This window comes from Colius striatus, chromosome Z, assembly GCF_028858725.1.
Source record: "Colius striatus isolate bColStr4 chromosome Z, bColStr4.1.hap1, whole genome shotgun sequence".
In the NCBI taxonomy this organism is placed as follows: Eukaryota; Metazoa; Chordata; class Aves; order Coliiformes; family Coliidae; genus Colius; species Colius striatus.
The window spans coordinates 10,963,916-10,978,398 of record NC_084790.1 but is presented as its reverse complement, the minus strand read 5'-3'; positions in this window follow the sequence as shown (position 1 = coordinate 10,978,398).

Here is a 14,483-nt window from a genome sequence, read left to right as displayed (position 1 = left end):
TACATCTTTTTCTTCTATGACAGAGCCTAACTGACAAGGAGCTGAACTTTGCAAACAATTCTCAAGTCATCCTTGCCAAAATTAGGCTGTTGAAAGCAGAAAATAAAAAGGACTTTTTTTTTTTTTCAAAATTCCCTTTTAAAAAACAGATACATCTCTTTATAAAACACATCTATCTACAAAATATATCTATCCCTCTGCATCATTGTCTTTTAGCAATAGCCTACCTTCATCAGACACACACTTGCATTTTCAAAGATAGGGGTTTATTATGGATCTTTCTTGTACAGGTTCTACATATGCCTTGCAGCTCAGGAAACAAATCATTCAATTAAGGTTCTCTTGTTTTCTTTCAAGTATTAACATTTAAAATATACTCTACTAGTATCCTATGGTTGACAGATAGCTAAATGCAGTAAAAAATAAAAGAGAAGTTTTTCATTGTGTCTACACAGAGCACACCTTTCTGCAGGTGACTGGTTACTTACAACAGTGAAAAAAATGTAGCATCATGCCTGTCAAACTTCCCAACTATTTTCAGGTAAATTTTTACATGAATCTGTGCAAGAAATCTTTAAGACCTGTTTCCAGTGTTCCACTTCTCTTCTAGTATACTCAGCTATGAAAATATAACATTGACACTGAAACAGAAATATTTCTACATACATACATATCTACCTGTATCTTCATATAGGTAGGCACATATCTTATGAGTGTAAACATTTAAATAACCTCCAGCTTCAAATTTATCTATCAATGTACATTTTGCAAAAAGTTCTATGTGTATATTCCTCAAGTCATGGTTCTGGTGATGTTAAGCATATAAGCTCATATAGGTTAAAGTGTATCTTTACATTAAAACATACCTAATGCAGGACCACATCCTGAGTCCTTGCTGAGGATGTAATTCTACTAGATACTTTACACAAACTTCCATTCTTTAATGCCAAACTTCCCCTACAGGCAGTGTAGTTTACAGGTTTGCAAGCCAGGGTCTTAATTCTTCAAACTGTGAACACAAAATTTCCCCTTGGCTCCATCAGAAATTTGATATGCAAAAGATTTTTGCCTTGGGATTCTGATTAAGGGCCATTTTGCTCTGAATGAAGAATTATGAAGCAGGACTGGAGGATTGGTTTGTGAGACTTGTGTTTGTGAGCAGCCTTTGGATGAAATCAGTGTAGCTGCTTGTGAAGGACAGCTCACTGAGGGAAAAAAGCTCATAGTCCAATTTTAGGACTAACTCAAGGCCATCACGTGCTGGTGTTGGTTCTGAAGAATAAATTGAGTTTAACAACACAGAAAGGCCCACATGATTATTCATCTAAAATCACATAGTCGTATTAGTAGAATGTGTAAGTGAACTCTTTGGATGGGAGTAGTGCAATATCGTTAACATCAATGCTTTCAAAGCACACATTTGTGGCCATTGACAGAGCTGTTGCAATCACAGATTGATGGGTTATGACTATGCAGTCTTGGCAAGATGTCTAAACAAGCACAGAAAACACCATCTCAGACACATCGCTCTCTCCTCCTTACAAAAAAATAAACAAATGAAATGCCCTATGTAGTGGTCTCTCCATGGTGGGATCAGTCATGGGCAAACAAATGTACATGTTAACGAGGCCTAATCTTCCATTTTGTGTTTGTTTCTTCATTAGGCTCTAACAGTGCTTCTGCCCCCACACTGAAGGTTTGATGAGAAGATAGTATGACAGGCTTGGCCTCTCCCCATACAGCTGGCACTGCCGATGCCAAAAGCTGGAGCCTGCTGCAAGAGGGATCAGGAAAGGGTCCTCAGAAGCACAGTCTGCCTGTCAGTTTCCCACTCGCCTCCCAGAGCCCAGCTCCCTCCCTGAAGCCCCTTAATGAGAAGTGGAGGACAATGCCAGTATTATTGTTTCTATTTGGAATCTGGTGGAAAGAACAATTGCTGTTTACCCTAGCATCCATGCTTCCCAAATCCTGCCCATAATTACTTCTAGAGCCTTTGATTAACTCTGCTCCCCTCTTTCAGCACAAAATGCTATTGAGCTAGAGCAGGACAACCTTTCTGTCTCTCTTGGGTCTTTTAATATTGGCTGGGCTTCCTTTTGCTTGCAGAACTGAGAATATACCTGAATTTGTACCAGGCTCACCTGCACCTTCTCCCTCAGAAAAACGTGATGCTGAAAAAGCACGCCCCTGGTTTCCCATTCAAAGTTTTCTTTACAACTGACAGTTTTTTTAATTATTTTTAAAGGTCCTTCTAATTAGCCCAAGGCATCTCTTATCAATTTATCCTTGCTAAATTGTTACAGCCACGTATGTAACACAAAACAGTCAGCAAATTGTGCTTATCACAAGAGTGGAGCAAGCAACTTTGTTTTGGTTTTGTAAACCAAGCAAAAGGGAACTGTTGCTGAGTCTGTTTCTGGGAGGCTCATGATAATTTTAGTCTGTTAAACCATTTGCTCTTTCTTCACTAGCCTCCCTTCCTAGCTCCCCCTTGCAGTCTGCTGCTAGCACTATGCAAAACACCGTCATGAAGATGCTCAGTTATGGAGATTCATGGTAATTTTTAAGGGTTATCCAATGTGACGTTTATAGGACAGTAGCATACCTCAATTTAAATAAGAGTGACAAATACCTTACCCTTTTTATTTCTATAGTATTTTTAATATTTCCTTGATCTCTCCTGGGAGCAGCATGAACTGGTAGGAGTTTTACAAAATATTTTAATAATCGAATACTACTTTTTAAAGCTCTGGGTTTTTAATGTACACATGGTATGTATGCATGCATGCATATAAGTCTGTCTTAGCTTAATGGCAATTATTTATATGAAATAAATAGAAGTCTTTCTGTAGATATTTTACATAATATTCTGTTACCTACAGATAACAGTGGAGAGTGAAATGTCTCATATATCAGACTGTTCTATCTGTCTAATTACTTCAATAACCTGATTACTCACCTGACAGACTGATTTAGCAAGCTTTTATTTTCATTTTCACTTTAAGTACAGACTTTAAAGAATAACATTAAATGATTTGATGTTAACTATGGTGAACTGCAATTATGTTCCGGGTCTATTGTAGTACCTCTTAGAGGTTTATGTTGTTTTAATTGGGATCTAGTCTAAAAATGTATTGTTTGTAATGATTACTAACTACGAGCATTTTTGTTCTTGATATTTTAATGTGCTGGCACAGCAGATAAACCTTCAAATTCATTTCATTATTTCATTTAATATCAGTAAGGTTGCTTGCAGATGAAGGTGTAATCCATAGTAAGGCCTTGAAATATCGTGTATATTCACCACACATTGGTATGAAACAATAAGAAGTTTACCTCTAAGGAAAAATAGTAAAATTGCCTGCTACACTGCAAATTACCATAGTACTGGATATTGTTATAGAGTCATTTGAAAAAAGAAATCTGTTTTATACACTGACACTTCAAAGTATTCACAATATTCACAAAACATGCAGCATCATTACTGTATAAATCCTTTACTCTGAACAGAAATGATTTTGTGATTATACACATAAATAGAAAAAGTGTTGCAGAACACATTAAAGAGAAGCTTTAATTTCAGTTGTATAAGTTCTTAGCAACTCTTATTTGCTCTTTATAAAATTTAAGAATATTTTTCACTGTCTCTCTTAAACACATAAATGTTACATTGCATTTGCACTTAGAAAAATAGATGTACTTTGTGTTTTATTCCCTATTTTTAAGATCTATTTTTATGGTATTTTTAATTGGCATAAACTCAATCCTATCCTCCATGTGTAACAATGTAATGGAAGAGAAACTCAGTAGAAGTCCTATATTTCATTACAAACCTTGTCTCAGGTTTAATTGGGGAAATTAACCAGAAGGTAATGAAACAATGTTAGAAGCCTTTGCTTTGAACAACACAAGGGTGTCAAATCCAGTGTTTTACATTTACCTGTGGATGTATATACATTCTATGCAAACCTGACTGTGACATACTATAAATACAACCTAACAGCTGTGGTACTTCATAGGAAAGAAGTGTCAAAACGTTGCAGCCAGTCCCACACTCTCATCTGCACAAAACGATATGGTCCACAAGAGTTTAATTTTTTTTGCATGGCTAAACTTTATAACCTGTCAGAGGATCCATGAAGACCAAATAAATAACTTAGCATGCTTGTTTTCAGAAAATATTAAATGCATTAATGGAAGCGTAGGAATTTTCTCTGTTTGAGTTGAGCATGTATTTTGCGTTAGTCAGACACAGAATGAACAACCAAGGTTTACCTTCACTCGCCCCATGTTCACAACCTCTCTACACTTGGAGCACCCCACACAGCCACCGAGAGATATCCCCTCAAAGATGCTCAGTCCCTTATAGACATGGGGCCAAAACAAACATCAGGACACAAGGTCCACCACAAGGCCATTGAATTAAAATTGTAGGAAAATACTGGGACTGTGCTCCTGTATAATCTTAGTGTTATCATACTCTAACTCTTGTAGGGTCAGCCTTCAGTCTGAGCTTACATCTGTCCTCTGTTCACGCTATTTACACCATGTCAAGTTTAAAAAACTATTCAGTGAAGACTAGAAATTTGGGGGCCATGGATATGCCTGTAAAGGCCCTGATCCTGAAAGGTACTAAGCAGCTTGTAAAAGGTGCTGACATCCATCTTCAGAGTTACTGGAAGAGCCATTTGGAGAGCAGCACCTTGAGAAAATTTTACTGTGCGCCTTTAAATTAGTGACAAGTCAAAGCATTGTACTCTCATTAAAAGTGAAGGCTTAGTTTATTTAAAATTTTATTAAAACATTGGGTTATGAGGTTTTATTACTATCAGTTATTAAGACTGTAGTGCTAAGCATCAGCAAAATATTTTATGAACCTACTAAGTGACAAAACTGGGCTAGTGTTATCTTATAAATTCACTACATGCATGCTCACATATAACAGTTTTTTGCATTTTTCATGCTGCCTGAAGAACTCTAATTTATGTATACAGCAGGCAGAAAATTACATCTCCCTACATAAAGACAGAAAGGTGTAAAATCTTTTATATTTAGCTTTTCAGAGATTGTTTGAATTTGCCTTTATGATCTATAATTTTGTTTATGAGAAGTAAATTTCTGGAATCAAATGGGCATATTTTCCAAATACTATGCATAGATGTGATAGATATTTCCTTTAAATTGCTGAGGCAAAATACAGTATTTGGTGGCAAGCAAATACTGGTAATCGTGTAAGGTAAATCCATAAGAAATACAGGAATATATTTCGTTGCTCTTAAACTAGCCTTTATTTATCTTAGATTTTTTGCTTCTATGAGTAGAAAACAAACTTTCCTTCAAGAGGTCTGTGAACTGAATCAACAATATAAGGCCTGAATCCCATATGGAAATCAGTTGTGTTTAATCCTGGAGACTCTTCAGGATGCAAATGAGGAGAGGAGTTTTCCCTGTTCCTGCTGTCATATGGACAGCCAGTTTACTGGTGCGGGTGCACACTGTACATGCTGTGGACCCTCCTGCACCTCCCCCTCGCCCCAAGACTTGGTCTCAGCTGCCTGCCTTTCATAGAAAACCACAGACCAAGGAAACATATCAGTAATAGTGCCCTGTAAATTAACTTGACATTTGATGCAAGAAGAAAAAAAAAAAAAGAAAAAAGAAAAAAAGAAAAAAAGAAAAAAAAAACAAACCCTAAAAGCTTACAAAAGATATTGAAAACAAAAGCCACTCAGGACTCACACTACATGAAGTATGGATTTAAGAGATCTGGAAGGTAGTTATTCTCTTGCAAGCAAGACACTTGTCCCTCCTTGTCTTTGTTAAGACAACTCAGTCACTCTTTGTTAAAGCCACAGCATCTGTCAAATAAACAAAAAATACTTCATACTTCCACGAAACAGGCAAGTAATATCAAGGAAATGCACTACTAGCTGTGGGCTTGGCTTCGTCTTGTGTACCTAAACTGTAATTTTCAAAAACATGCTGCTGTTGGATGATAAATTGGAACTACTAATATTAATTTACCACTAATAAGTTGTGTTACATAATGAAGACATAAATAATTTAAGGATAGTATTTTATGATTGGCATCAGCTTGTTAAACATGTGAGAGGTGTAAACACTGCTTTATCTTGAAAATATTATCAAAGTAAACATTACATTTTTCTCTCTACTTGAAGCTACAAATATTTTTTCTTTTTTTTGTCAAAAAATATCTTTGAATCAAAGACAAACTATTGATGTAATATTACCTGCCTCCCTGACTCTGCTTGCAATATCAATAGCAATAGGATAGAGGAGCATATTTAACCGCTTAGACATGCAGGAATGTTGCTATGCTTTATTGTGTCTGCCCATCCCCACCTCCTTTCCTTCCCCTCTCCTTCCTCCTCCCTCCCTCCTGTCTTTTGCTCACACACACACATACACATGTACATATGGACACAGACACACACACTCCTCACCTCTGTAGAGCTGGCCATACTACATTTCACAAATGTCTGTCCTTATGGTTTACAAGCAGTGTACTGTTAAAATACATAATCTTAGCATCCCTGTTTCTTGATATTCATGGATCTATTTACAAGTCCCTGTGTTCTACTTTTTCTCCTCTTTCTATGTATTATATCACTGGTATGCCTATACTCTTGTGGGAATTTAAAATAAGAATCAAGATATAGCTGGAAAATATTCTGTAATATGGTGTGCATTTCCATAATTTAGCTGTTTGGTTTTTTTTAAAGAGGCAATTCTAAGAGGTTTATGGACTTACAGATATATTAAGAGTATTTTGATTGGCTTTTTTAGAACTTCAACTACTTAAGGTTCTGTTTGTGTGAAATGTCTGTAATAAAACAAATTTATGTACACATACATGCTTGTGTATATGTAAATGCATCTGGAATGAAAAAGTCTATAAATCCTTGTCAGTTGTGCTGATTAAGCCCCACATTCTGACACTGGCAGTGTTAAAATTTTTCACAAAAGAGTTAAAATGCTAAAGTTTTCAATTTAGTTCTTTTAGTAGCAAGTAAAGAAAGAATTTAACTAATGCAAAAAAAAGTCATTCATAATTACCTAATTTTCACTTATTTAAGAAATATTTTCATTAGCACATTTCACAATTGTCAAATGAGCATTTCCATTTTGTGAACAGGATATAGTGCATTTCATCAATGATTTATTTTCTAAATATCTACAAGCTTGATTCTGCAAGATCTTAAATACGAGTAATTACACTCACGTGAGTAAACCTCTTGATATCACACACGAGTCGTTTCTTGTAAGTAAATTTTACTGAATCAGGCTCTAAAATTAAAAAAGAATTTTTATATGCATTCCATTTATTATTTTGGTGTATTTTTCTTCTTCTCAAGGTTCACTTGTGAACTAATAGTTGACAATTACCACTTTTCAGAAAACTAATATAAATCATTTTTACTGGGCTGCAACAATAAAAGAAAATAATATAGCATGTGCTTATCATGTGTAGCACCTACATTTTTCACTCTTTTTTATTTGAAGCAACAAGGTATTCCTCATATATTCACCATAAGTAAAACACTAATGCTCTTAATGTGAGTAGGCATTCCACATGATTAAAAGAGAAAAATATACTTCAAAAAGATTAATTTTGCAGTCAGATGCAAATAAATTCACATTAACATTATCCTGTCTGGAGTACGAGGTTTTGTTTTCCTCTGTAAGTAACTGGAGTGGTTTTGCAAGATGTTGCCTTAATAGTAAAGCAATTTAGAGTGGGGGATATTTTTAGACTACATTCATTTAAAGGAGGGGGAAGGAAAGGCCATGCAGTAAGATATACATATATTTGTAATTCATATTGTTGCTGTGCTTCTGTTGTACTCTGAGCTTCCATCATGTCTGAGATGGGGAGCTAGCATCCAGACAGTGCATCAAGGCAACAAAAAAAACACCCTCACTGAGAACACAGATAGTGGGATTTCTCACTCTCCTCCAGTATCCTCTCTCATTACTATCATGCTGCTTCTATTTTTAAAAAATAAAAGTAAATCACAGGAGGTTAGGAAGGTATATCAGGACAGTGTGTTAAATAATGTTATTAATCCTTTTGGTCCAAAATAGAGGTATTTTCATTCTGATCTTTTAAGAGCCTCAGTCTACAGAAAAAGATGACAGAAAAATGAACTGCAACATGCAAGCGTTAAACATTTAAATTCTCTGTTCCTTGGTCATTATACTGATGGCTATATTTTATATCTTCCCCTCCTCCACCATACTTTTGCTGATTCCATCTCATTTGCATGGCCTTATTATTCATGTAGCCTTTGTTCGTCTGATATAGAGAACACCACTGTGACAAACCAAAATCCATATAACAGAGATAAGATTTTATCTTCTTTAAAATTGTTCCAGACATTGAACATTAGCGTTCCACTTACCAATATAATTCAACGTTAAATCACATGTATGTTCTTGCTTATAAGATACTAATAAGTTTACTATTGTTTAAGAAAAGGAAAAGTTAATGTCTAAACTGCTTCCAAAAATATTTTGGTTTAATAATACATTCAAGTTCTTCTGTTGATAACAGTTTAAGCAAACGTCCTAGTAGTAGGTACAATTAAGAAGTACCTGTTTATTTATGGTAAGTGATATGTCTTACTATATGGATCTTGATAAGTTGGGATTATAAAATATTGAATTTGACAGACAAGGCTCAACATGGACAGCCAGCCTTCTATTCCAACGGTTCTTGCTTGCCTTGCACCTTAAAACAGAAACTGGATCCCTTAAATGTGTTATTCCTCTCTGGTTCTTATACCAAATGTATTTTGATGTAATGGAAATTTGAGTCTGATTCATCCAAGCTAATCACCGATTTCAGTGTATCTGCAAACCACAGGGAAGGCTTCAGAATCAGTTTCTTGGTTTCTGTCCAACACTAGGTAACAGAGGGTTTAATGTCATCCCCTTAAAAGGGAAAAGTAAACTTCCACTGGCTGCAGTAGGAACACAACTGAGTCCATGTTGAGAGAAGCATGAATGCATATTTTTTAAAAAGAAAAATATCTTTTGCCTTCAGTAGAATTTTAGGATGTAAAAGGAAAGGATAATTTGACTGCTTGAGCTTTATCGTGCTTGATACCAAGTATCTTCCCTTCTATGAGATTCTTACATGAGAGATTAACAATTTTTTAATTTCTAAAATCCCATGGAAAAAAAAAATGAATTAATCAATTACAACATCACTAAAATTCTTTCTCAAAAAGAATGCTACATGGTTACCACCATCAACACTTTCCTGATAAAAAACAGAAGACAAAAAAACTATTTTCTTTTGAAGGAAGGTATTTTCATGCTAGTCTTAAAGAGCACAATTCTGTCCTTATCATCTTGTATCAGAGAATCTCCCAGCAGAAGTATTGGTTACATTTCATCAATATGATATGACATAAATAAAATATCTCCTTGATTCAAGGGAGGAGACATCCTTGGAATTACTTGTAAGAATTCACCCATGTCTTCCTTGGAATTGTGACAATTAGTCAATTCAGACAGTTATATTCAGTACAAGCTTTTAAATAAAATAATGAACTGTGTGGTGCTTTAACTTTGTTCCAAATATTTCTTGCACCAATTAATCAGATCATCTTTCAAAAGCAGGAAATAGCAGTTGTTTCCACACTTATGGCATTTGGATTGTACGAGGTATAGCCCATAGAAACTGGAAGATACAAAGGAACATGCGCTTGGGTGTTCAGAGTTTTCAAAGCACCACAGAAACTGCCAAACCCTCAGTGAGCTCGACAGGTACGTTTGTGGCAATGCCTCTTGTGTTGTCTCTCCCAAACCAAGACCTTGTTCTCCACATGATAGTTTCGTGGATGTTATGAATGATATTTGGAAAACCTGAAGTCTTTGTCTTGGCATGCGTATTGTTATGCTAGCTTTCTGGCTTGCTGTGTGTGCAGTTGGCAGATTGACTGTCCACAGAAAATACCACAGACCATCCTCCTCTGCAGAAGACAAGACTTCCTTCCTGTTGGCTGTCTCATATGGACCTTCACCAAGAATCATGAGGTGATTCTCAACACAAGCTGCTTCACTCTGGTACCTCATGAATTTTAGGCATGTTCATCATCCTACCTAAAAACGTTATTTTTATAGCGCTTACGTCTGAGGTGCCTAAGAACTCCTTCTAGATCTCATCCTAGGCAATTTTCCTGTGCAGTAGCAATAAGATCAAGCTCGAATGTCACAGCCAGAGCGTGCAGGAGTGGGTTTCCAATCAAATAAAACCGACAGATTGGTAAATACCTAAATTAAAAAAAAAAAAAGAGAACAATTGAGGCTATGATAAGGCAACTGTTGGGGTCCTTACTCATCTTCTTCCAGTGAGGGATACATGGGCTTTATTCTCAATTGACTTCTTATGGAAAATCTCTGCTACAAAACAACACAGTAAAGCTACAAGGTGCCTTGGCATTGCTCTGAGAGGCTGAGAATCTCAGTTCATCACATCCATTTTCCATCAGCAAACATCCCACTCCCAGACATTGAAAGAGGCATCCTCCAGAGTTTCAAAGGCCATCCCACACTCAGTAGAAAGATGTTTAAATTATGTGGCCTTTTGCACTGTTACTGTTTCACACAAATGCCCTGTCCAGGACAGCACATCTGCAAATCTAGGAGGACGAAGCTCCTGAGAATGATATGAATATGGTGCTTTCTCTCCATAAACACGTATGAACATGACAATAATCAGACAGCTGAGGGAGATTTTTAAGGAAAACATGGAGGTAAGTCATCACACTCTTACAGGCTGACAATTTAGAAAATAAACTGGAAATGAGGATAAGAAGTTAAAAGTAACCCATTCATATACCTTTCCATACTCATCTCCACCAAAAATTTACAACACAGGGAAAGTAATTACCCCTTCCAGTAGGCATGCAATTATAAAGAGTTTCCTAGAAGACTGTGGGAATACAGAAACAGAGGAAAATATAAGATCTGTAAGAATAGACATGTTTGGGTCTTCATCTTTTTGAGAAACACTACATGTGTGTACAATGCTTAATAAATTAGGTAGTGCTGCTATGTCATGGTTTGACATGAAGCTGTTTCTGGTAAGCAGGAAGGGGCTGTAAAAACAGCTCCCATAAGAATTTGCTCAAAACTCTCCCCAGCTCTGAGTCAGACCCACAAACAAGGAGTTACTGGGATGATACCTGGGAGTATTGGTTGACAGCAGCTGAACATGAGCCAGCAGTGTGCCCAGGTAACCAAGAAGGCCCATGGCATCCTGGCCTGTATCAGGAATAGTGTTGTCAGCAGGAGCAGGGAGGTGATCATTCCCCTGTACTCGGCTTTGGTGAGGCCTCACCTTGAATACTGTGTCCAATTTTGTGCCCCTCTCTGCAAGAAGGACATTGAAGTGTTGCAGAGGACCCAGGGGTGGGGCTACCAAGCTAGTGAAGAACTTAGATCATGTTTCATATGAGGGACAGCTGTGGGATCTGGGGCTGTTTAGCCTGGAGAAAAGGAGGCTCAGGGGAGACCTTATTGCTCTCTACAGCTACCTGAAAGGAAGTTGAACCAAGGTGGGGGTCAGTCTGTTCTCCCTAGTGACAAGCAATAGAACAAGAGAAAACAGCCTCATGTTGAGCCATGGGAGCTTCAGGCTAGATATTAGGAGGAATTTCTTTACTGAAAGGGTTATCAGGCACTGGAATGGGCTGCCCAGGGAGGTGCTGGAGTCACTGTCCCTGGAGGTATTTAAAAGACAGGTGAATGTTGCAATTTGGGAAATGGTCTTGTGGTTGATAGGGCTGGGACAAAGGCTGGACTCAATGATCAGAGGTCTCTTCCAGCTGAAATGGTTCTACGATAGATAAAAGATTATGTCCTAAGCACTATCATCTTTCCTTTTAGGGATTTGAAAGAAACTAGAGAAGTTAGTAGAAATTATTGCCCTACTATTAAACAGCCCAAAACACAGGGGTATGGAGTAGAGCAGAGTATAAACAAGAGATAATAAAATTATATATATGTTTAATATAAATAGATCTATTTTCCAAGTGTCTTGCATCATTTGATATACTATCTAGTTACTCAGTTAATAACTCTAATAATTATTTGTTTGTTTTTGTGGGGGTTTTTTAAATCAATACCTTTATATAGCTATGTAAGTTACACAAGATGTTTTTGTCTCTGACTTTGCTAATGCTACTTCTGGAATGAGGCTTTTAACAGTCATGACAAAGAATGAAAGGTTTTCATATTGTGAGCATTTGGCAACATTTGTTTTGAATTTTCTGTTACAGCGACTGTTTCTTCCACTAAAATGCTTCCTTAGAGTACTCATACATAGGGCAACAGAGCCAATTACATCTCACTTAAAAGTATGGACAAATATTTCTTACTAATGATACCTCGATACTCACCAGCCTCTAACATAGAAGAGAGGTAACAACTGTAAGCACTGGGAGGCATTTCTGAAACTTTCAGCAGCTTACAAAAATGGAGATAAATAGGTTTGGGTTGGGTTTGGTTTATTCATGAGGTAGATTCTTTGCTTGGACTAACTGACCTGCTCTGGGATTTTTGCTGTTAGTTTTGGGAGGCTCAGCTTCACAGTCACTTTCATTCTACCTTATGTTGTTGGTGATAATGGGTGGAAGCGATGTTTAAGTTTTAGCTGTCAAAATCTGATCTGTTTTTGTACATGGCCCACCTGGACATGTTTCTATGTGATCTGATCTACATGAACCTGCTTCTGAGGGAGGGTTGGACTAGATGATCTCTAAAGGTCCCTTCCAACCCCTACCATTCTATGATTCTACGATTCTATGATTCTATGATTCATGCAGATGCATACATTTTCACGTTACTGTTATAATCAAACAAATATATTTTCTCTATTTCTGAAACTTGCAAAAAAGTAGTTGTACTGCATAATGTATTAGAAATAGCACTGCATAAAAGCATTTTGTATTGTTTCCATACAAGCAGATGCTAATATTTTTCTAAAGGTAGAAAAAGGCATTTTGATTCACAAAATGTTGTGATGTACAAATGGTAGCCTGGTATTAGCCTGTGCTGAAACTGGGCCTTTAACACTTCCATTCTCATTTTTTCAGAAGTTTAAACTGATGATGACTAAGCTATCAACAAAATATGTGATACGATGATACTTGGGAAACTAAGTAGACTTGGAATTAATAAACATTTATCAGTGACTTTCCTACCACTTTAGCTTTACATCGTTACCTTGAACAAGACTTATAATCAATGCAAAATTTTTAATTATTTCATAAAAAAGTATTTTAGTACAGAGAATTAATTAATACTGAAAATAGCATCTCTGAAAATAAGAACTATCTGAAAATAAGAACTGTTCTTTCAGTCTTCAAATAGAGCTCTCCAAGGGTATTCTTGCTGCCTCATGCTTCAAAGTGCACCATATTCTGTTGTCTAGCTTTATTTCCATACATACATATATGCATTTATGGTACGCCCACTGTGGCAAAGGGAGTCATACAGCATCTAAGCGAAAAAGGAAACCATACTACACAAGCTTTAAGAAGTGGATTTACGAAAGGAAAACACACTTAGGTGTGAATCGGGAAACAAAAAGCCTGTTCTCATTTCTTTTCCACAGTGCTCAGAAGAATTCTACTCAGTTTACAGCCTTTATTTCTCAATATAACACTCCCATCACAGATAGCCAACAAACACATACTTTGCAAATAAAATTTCCACAGGGTTATGATTTTTTTCTAAGGCCTTAGGGCTACCAAGCCCACCCCAGCTCCAGGCACAGAGCCCAGAATGTCCCCACCCTGTATTTCACTGCTGTTTCTGCTGCATAACTTGGTGGCAAAGTATGTCATCTCTCCCTCTGAGAGCTGCCCACGCATCGGAAAGTGTCTGACCCCAGTTATTGGTTGCTCTATTGCTTTAAATGAAAGAAGCCCGTGCAACAGCTTTGAAGATCTTACCTTCAAACTCCACTGATTAAATAAGTGAGAAAAACAGTATGTGACAGTATCAGAATGCCTTCAAAGGAAGATTTAATTCTTATACTGTCAAACTTTCAAAAGCTCAGCTACACAATTATCTTCTAGCAAAAATTTTGGTATATTGACTTACAATAGAACTCTCAAACCTACAGCTTTCCTAGCTTTCCATGTAAAGGGAAGGGCTTCATTTTTTATCTTTCTTTGCCATATATAGTCCAATGCATAACACATTTTTTCTGTAAAATTATGACAAAAGGAGTGTCTGTTCAAGTCACAAGTAAACACTGGAAGAACTGTAACACCATTAATAAAATTGATTGTACTTGTCAGTTAATTAAAACTGAACACCATCTATAATGTAAAACAGTAAGTAGATAAGTGTCTTGGGGTTGCAACTGAAATATATTTTAGCATTTGTTTTCATCCTGGTTCCAAAAACCTACCCCTTTCAGCACAGGTGAGGCTATTACATCA